The sequence below is a fragment of the Pseudophryne corroboree genome, chromosome 9 (assembly GCF_028390025.1).
Source record: "Pseudophryne corroboree isolate aPseCor3 chromosome 9, aPseCor3.hap2, whole genome shotgun sequence".
Classification (NCBI taxonomy): domain Eukaryota; kingdom Metazoa; phylum Chordata; class Amphibia; order Anura; family Myobatrachidae; genus Pseudophryne; species Pseudophryne corroboree.
The window spans coordinates 91,215,604-91,223,686 of NC_086452.1; the positions used below are offsets into that span (position 1 = coordinate 91,215,604).

Here is an 8,083-nt window from a genome sequence, read left to right on the forward strand (position 1 = left end):
AAGCTTAGTGTAAATAAGGCCATTGTATCTCAGTCTGTGGGAGATTTAATTTATGTGTGACTGGGTTCCATTCTCGTTCCCTCCACATTCTTAATATATTTTAAATACAATTTACATCTATATTCTACTTCTGCACATAACTATACGCAGGAACATGCAATTTTTCTCTAACCAACACCAGTATGTTTCCCTTAAAATACCCTACAGCTGGATACTAGACATCACCTTCTAAACTTAGTCTGACCCTTCCTATCATGCAAAGGCGAATCCCTCTGTCCAGGAACTGTTTAAACTAATAATACTCGCTGACATGGTCTAGGGGAACTATATCTAAAATGTACGCTATATGGGTTAAATATGCAATGTTCTAATAACACACTACGCGCTCACAAACTCCGCCGTAAATACCCATATCATGCGCACGATCGCCGGAGCGATCCTACGCAAATTGCGGATATGTGCACGCACGGCAGACTGAGTGCACGAGCAGCGGGCATGTGCATGGGGTTAGTACATTAGGCATGTATTACAATATTTTTCGAGTTTGACCGTCCACCCTTTGGCAGTCAACAATAACTGCCACTATCTAAACATTAAACGGAAAAATATACAATACAATCTACAAAATAATTGGATGGTAAGAGGAGAGGAGTAGGCGGGAAATGTATGGCCTAGTGGGATAGTAAAATCATGTATGTATGAAATCCAAGTCTGAGGGGCATGTATCATCGTGCCGTACATGTTCTAGATAAGCTTCAAGGTATTGCGAAGTATACATTAAATCCTTCTTATCCCGTATTAAGGGTCTGTAAGTGGGCCAAGAAACACTACCGAGCTCTTTTCGGCTTCTTGTTCCAACAAATGGGGTGCACATTTAGTTGATGATACATGGAGGGGGAACATATGTGAATGCTACTATGTGGATATCACCTGTCGACTATGTGTGATACTACCTGAAGATTGTAGAGATGAAGATAAGACACGTATCACAAATACATTCACATAACATTTTGTGCAATCGTCCTTGGGTGTTGATTGAAGTCTTGTCCGTATGGGTGTATCCTTGCTGTGGGTGTTAATCAAAGTCTTTAGAGTGTCCATTAAAGTCTTTAGAGTGTCCATTAAAGTCTTTGGAGTGTGCATTAAAGTCTTTTCCGGATGGATGTATCTTTGGTTTACGTGTTCGTCAAAAGTCTTGTCTGGATGGATGTATTTTCGCTGAGGGAAAACAAAGGAGAAACGGGTGAAAGAAACGGACCGTGGAATCACGTCTTATCACAACATTGTCTCTATTGAAGGGTCATAAATTAAATCAGTTGTTGTAACAATGCCCCCGCTCCTCAAACTCATCACTTTGGTACTGCGCTTGCATCGCATTAGAACTCGAACACACCTAAATATCAAACCAATCATTATGACAACTCCCAGGATACTAAGGAGAAACTTTCCTACATTCATGATAACATTTTGAGCCCATTCTCCTAAACCTGAGAACCAATTGCGTGGGTTCAACCATGAAACCCAGCCGGTCAGTTCATTACTCACAGCAGTCAGGGTAAGGTTGTGTCTCCTTCGGAACTCCCATTTCAATTGCAAGATATCGTCCATCTTTTGATCTATGACCTCGGTTGGGTCATCAGTGCTGTTTGTAATGTACGTGCAACACTTCACACCATACTGAGTTGCTAGGGTGGCACAATACCCGCCTGTCACCGCTGTGATGTAATTGAGAACCATCCTGTGCTGGATCAGTTCCGTTTTGTAAGCTTGCAATTCCCTCCCAGTATACCTGAAGGTGTCATCATACATCTCGGTGATATTATCTATCAGGTTCGCTAGCGCATGAATATACCTAAAATTTATAATTCCTCTGGCGGTACGGGTGATATCTAACGCGAGTAGGAATTGAATCCCGGTGGATTCGTGGATCAAATCAGAGGCTGCGTGCTCTGTCCTATCTATAAGGTGTCTCTTAACGATGTGTTCATAGTGAGTGTGAGTGTAAGGAGCTTGAGCATTGCGGTGAATGTCTTTCATCTTATTATGGGTTATGGTCATTACTTCTGGCAACACTCTTCCAATTTGAAAAAAGGGTTTATGGAGGGAACCGCACAGATTGAAAACAAATATTATAAGCGAAAAATAGTAATTGTCTGAAAAAACTGAGTACTGTTAATGAAATAACTTCATAGTGAGGTAACCAAACACTTTGGGGCTTTTCTTTGCCTATATGGTGTATATGTATGTTAACCCTCAGTGGTGCTCCCCAGAGTCAGAAATTGGTATCAAATAAATACAAAAGAAGCAGAAAAACAGTTGACTCCTGTTGGGGAGCACTCAATTTCAGACATGAAGAGATCAAATATGGATATCTGTTAAGAACATAAATTTTATTTAATTTAGTTTAATAATAGAGAGTTCTAATTATACCAATAAATGCGAATTTGTAAAAAATATATTAAACATTATATAGCCTCGGCTATGATATCTGGGTAACCGGGTTCCTGGTGTTATAATAAATAGTCTGTGTGTTACAGAAAAAACTTATTTATGACCATCATTTGATCTGCATAATCGACTTTAAAGAAAAGTTATTGCAGAGGATTGAATCATAGGTCATATGTCCAATTTTTGGTACACTTAATTTGTGCACTGCTTACAATTTAATATGCGAGTGGATCCAGTGAGTAGCGATAAATTGCAGTACCTGGGTGTTCCAAGGTGGTCTCCCTTCCGAGTACTGGCCCGGCCCTCCACTTCCTGGCTTCCAAGATCAGATGAGATTGGGCATCTCCAGTGGGGTATGACCGCAAATAGCTGCGCTTGGACCTTTCGCCCGGGTAGAATTTAAGCAGTGACTGCTTCCGAAATGTTCAGTGCAGTGATCACAAACCAAACTTTCTCATATGTGTATTTATAAACACAGATAAGGGTGCAGGAAATAATAATGTATTACCTGCTAAATAAATAACACAGTGAGGTGATTTGTTGTCACAAATACTATGACCACACAATCACCACATTAATCTGATAAATCATATATACCAGGAATTGTAACTGCTATTCAAATACAGCAGTTCTTATTGAAAAGGATTAATTGCACCTAAGTCCACATTACAAGGGCTCTAAGCATGAGTAAATCAAACACTGTGTAGCCCATATACCAGTTAGGGCCCAGAGAACTCTTCAGAATGTAACGAGCAAAGTTTAGTATATCACTCAATATAACTGAAAATAGTCCAGATACAATTTCAGATTTTGTGCTCAGTATAATGAAATATGTATCATTTAGGACAATTACACCGCACACTGTGGTTTTAAACTGAAACAGTTACAAATTCTGAGCTCTATATATTGATACATTTGTCATTTGAAACAAATACCATGTAACAATTAAAGTGACGATAGAATTCACTGATAAGTTTTACTGATAGTATTGTGGACTATCATTAGGTGCTCTAAAAATAATTTCCTATGACAGAACGCTCTAGGAGGCTATCCTATGATCACTCTTAATTTCCTCCAATGGTTATGCAGAAATACAGCCAGCATTTAAACGTGAACAGCAGATTGTGGATAAGCACAAGTGAGAATTATCATGCTCAAGCAGACATATGCAGATATATCACTCTAAATTAGAGACTAAAATATCTGTTATAAATGAGCATGATCAAACAGACATAAGCAGAAATAGCACTCTGAATTGAAGACTTTGGTATCTATGATAAATAGTTATATCTATAAGAAACCGTTACTACCTGTGTGACTAGTATTATATGAGTGACAGCTCCAAGTAGAAAATAGTCACACTAGCGCTGACGATAACAAAGAATATGTTAATTGTAATGGGTATTTCATATACGATACCAAAAAGCCCGTTGTCTGCTAATCATGGCCAGACCGTGCTGCTGCTCTCAGCGGGATAGCGCTCGTGGTGCATGAAGAGTGCACTGGCGTTACCTCCGTGCTGGAATTGGCGGTGTTCTGGCCGTGGCGCCCAGGCTGTATTGGTGTAGTTATCCGGAGAGGAGCTCCGGAACTATAGAGTGCAAGAATGCTCCCGGCGTCCAGGGTCCCGGTAACCTGTAGAATCGACAACTAGCTCCGGTCACGTGATGCGCATGACGCGATCGGATAACCCTGACGTACGTTTCGCAGTAATGGCTTGATCACAGAAATTTTTTAGCAGTTAGGCAAAACCATGTGCACTAAAAGAAGATATTTACCAAACAAATATTGCGCAGTGAAAAGGGACCAGCTTCCTAGGTACACTTCCAAAGGGAGAAAAAACACTATTTCTCTGTAACTGGAATTCTAGAGGTTTATGGAGGGTACCCCTGGCGCTTGGTCTTTTAAAGAGGATTGCAATTACAACTCGAAAATGATCCCATATATCGCATGCCAGATATTTCTAAATGGCCTGTTTGTGCTGATACATATGACACAATGAATAAAAAACAGTATTTATTAAGCTAAAAAATGCAACACATGTACATATAACAAGAACATTGGGAAAGTGACTCGTGCATTTAATCCTGCTGAGGGGATGATCCCCAAACGACTATTTCCTGGTGAGTACCACGATTGGTCACCCAAAACCTGGTTAAGGTGCAGTGATTATTTGAATCTCTGTGCAAAATCAGGCAATAAGGTGACTGGTGCATACGTGGAAATATGAATCTCTCACCATAGGATGCCCGTGCGGTGGGCTGGTTGAAATAAACAAGCTGGTCCAAGGCTGATAGGCCTGGCACCACCGCCACGGGTTTGTCAGCAGGGAGTCCTGGAAATATGCAGCTCCTTCTCCAAATAACGCGTTTCGGTCTTGGGTAACGACCTTTCTCAAAAATGGATAAAGAGCTGTGATCCTTATGCTTCTTTTATACCCTAACTAATCTTCTAATAATGGCCTAATCACGTGCAGGCACGTTTCCGGGGTCATGTGACCGGAAACACATGATTGCGGTCCAGCGGCTATGTCCGTATCGCCAAAGCCGCGCTTCCGGAAATGCGTGACTCGAGTCACGTGGTTGCGTTCCAACGGTCCTTTTTTGACTTCGCTGGATCTCATGGCGGAAGTGACGTGACGGTTTCTTTCTTCACAGACCTAATTCATGTGGACAGCGGGGCTTCCTGATGGTTCGGCGGACATCTTGCTTGAGGGAATATATATTTTTTGCCCAGAGCTTTTTACATATGCTGATCCCCACACCTGACCAAACTAGATGGTACTTCGTATTCCCATCATGTCCATCCCTTATTACCTGGGTGGGGATCTTGATTTCCTCAGATGGATGCATTGAAGATCAACCAATTTGTAATGTAAAAGAGAAAAATGCAATTAATACACATATAAAATATATGATAAAAACATGTCATTGCTATAGACAATTAATACACATATAAAATATATGATAAAAACATATCATTGCTATAGACCCAGTATTTAGGAGTTTTTTCATAGATCAGGCATTTAATCAAGAAACCACCTTAATTCGAAGTCGACATTATGACCTTCAGGTTTTAGCGTATCGAGATCATATATCCATCTCATTTCACTTTGCGCTAAGCGTTTTTCCAGATTTTTATTACGCCAAGTGGGTTTTATCTGTTGTAAACCAATGAAACGTTTAATCTGTCCCTCACATTTATTGTGTTTCTTACTAAAGTGTTCCGAGAGAGGATGGGTTTCTAATCCCTTACGGATATTGTAAATGTGCTCCGCTGCTCTCGTTTTTAGTGGCCGTGATGTCTTTCCAATATAAATTTGGCCACAATTGCATTCCAATAGGTAGATTACGTTCCTAGAATGGCAGGTTATAAAGTCTTTTATCCCATATTTTTTACCATTCACCTCAAACTCAGTGGTCTTTCTGACTATGTCTTTCTTCGTAGTTGTTCTACACATTAGGCAGTCCCCACATCTGTGGAACCCATTGGTACATGACCTTCCTGTAGTGTTCTCTTTTAGGCTACTGTTCACCAATTTATCCTTCAGAGATCAAGCCTTTTTATATATGAACACTGGTTTCTTCGGTAGGGACTCCCCTAAAACTGGGTCATCTAGCAATATTCGCCAGTTATCTCTAAAAACTTTTTCAACTTTCTTATGGTAGGCACCATATTGGGTCATGAAAGCCCATTCATAAGGGTTATCTTTCAATGTGGATTTTTCCTTTTCTGTCAGAAGCTCCTTTCTGTCAATCTGATGTACTTTCTCTTTAGCCTTTTCCAATGTAGACTCCTCATATCCTTTTTCCCTGAACCTTTCTGCCATTTCCTCAAGTTGTGTTTCCAGGATCAAGGGGTCTGTGCAGTTCCTTTTTACTCGTTTAAATTGCCCTACTGGTATGTTTTCTAGCCATTTCTCATGGTGCTCGCTATTAATACTCAAGTAGGCGTTAGAGTCCGTCGGTTTTCTATGTGTTTGAGTGTTTATTTTCTCATCTTCTATATAGATTTTCAAATCCAAAAACACCAAGTCTCTCTTGCTTTCAACAAACGTTAGAATAATGTTAAAATCATTGGAGTTGAGTTTTTCAAGGAAATGGACCAAGGTATCTCTCTCTCCTCGCCAGATAAAGAGGATATCGTCAATGAAACGCCACCAGGACACCAGGTTTACTCCCAGTGCCCGTAGTGAATCCACATACTGGACTTCCCAATAGGCCATGTACAGGTTTGCATAACTGGGAGCAAACCTGGTGCCCATGGCTGTCCCTCTTATTTGCAAATAATAAGATCCATTGAAATAAAAATAATTGTTCTTTAAAATAAAATCAATTGATTCCAATAAAAACAATTTTGTCTCCTCTCTGTATTCACTTTTATTGAGGAAATGTTCTATTGCCACTTTCCCTTTGTCCCAATCAATAATTGTGTACAGGGAGCTGACATCCGCACTTATTAAGGTGCATTCTTGATCCCAAGGGACTCTCTCAAGTTTTCGCAGGACATCCCCTGTATCCTTTAGGAATGCAGGAGTACTGGTTACTAATGGTTGCAAAAACGAGTCGACCATTGCCGATAGATTAGATGTAATACTATTGGTGCCAGTGATTATGGGACGTCCCGGGGGATTGCTCGAATCCTTATGGATTTTAGGCAGTACGTAAATCGTCGGGGTGGACGGATCAATGATATTGATGAACCCCCTTTCATCCTCAGTGATAGCCCCATTTTCCACCGCTCTTAAAGTGAGGTCATCCAAACTATTTGCTATTTTAATGAGGGGGTCAGTTTTCAATTTCTTATATGTACTGAGGTCACTGAGTTGTCTATTGATCTCCTTTAAATAGTTCTCCTTACTCATGACTACGACACCTCCCCCTTTGTCCGCAGGCTTTATAATTATCTCATTATTTGCCTGTAAGGATTGTACTGCAAGAGATTCCTTTTTAGTGAGATTTCTCTTCTTACATTTAGGAATCTTTCTAAGTTCTTTAGTAACTATAGAATTGAAGCAATCTATGCTGCCCCCTTTTACATGCTGGGGGTAAAAATGAGATTTTTTCTTGAATTTAGATTTCTCTACTTGTGGAGTTTCATTAGAAATGTCTTTCCCTAGGAAGAACTTCTTTATACTTAACTTTCTTATGTACTTTTGCAAGTCCACAAGCAAATCAAATGGGTTGGGATCACTAGAAGGTGCAAATTTCAACCCTTTAAGGAGTACACTTTGTTCAGATTCGGACAGATTGTGATTGCTCAGATTAAATATTTTACTTGAATGTTTCTCCTCAGAGTTATCTACAGAGACAGTTTCAATAGTGGGACCTATTTTTTCTTTAGGGACTTTTTTAGGTTTGGATTTCTTTACTCCGCCCCTTTTCCCCCTTTTGGTAGGTCTACCAATTATTCCCTTCTTGGGGACCACCGTCCCCTGTCTAAAAAATTCCGATGGGTACGTGGTGTGTCGCAATTTGAGACTCCTATGTTTTCTCTTCTTCTTTCTATATTCATATTTCCACGTATGCACCAGTCACCTTATTGCCTGATTTTGCACAGAGATTCAAATCATCACTGCACCTTAACCAGGTTTTGGGCGACCAATCGTGGTACTCACCAGGAAATAGTCGTTTGG

The 8,083-nt window shown here is 40.2% G+C and overlaps 1 pseudogene; it reads right to left on the reverse strand.

The window, feature by feature from the left end:
• Nucleotides 1-2,695: 2,695 nt before the first annotated feature.
• LOC134964392 (5S ribosomal RNA) lies at nucleotides 2,696-2,815 on the reverse strand (annotated as a pseudogene).
• Between the last annotated feature and the right edge of the window lie 5,268 nt (nucleotides 2,816-8,083).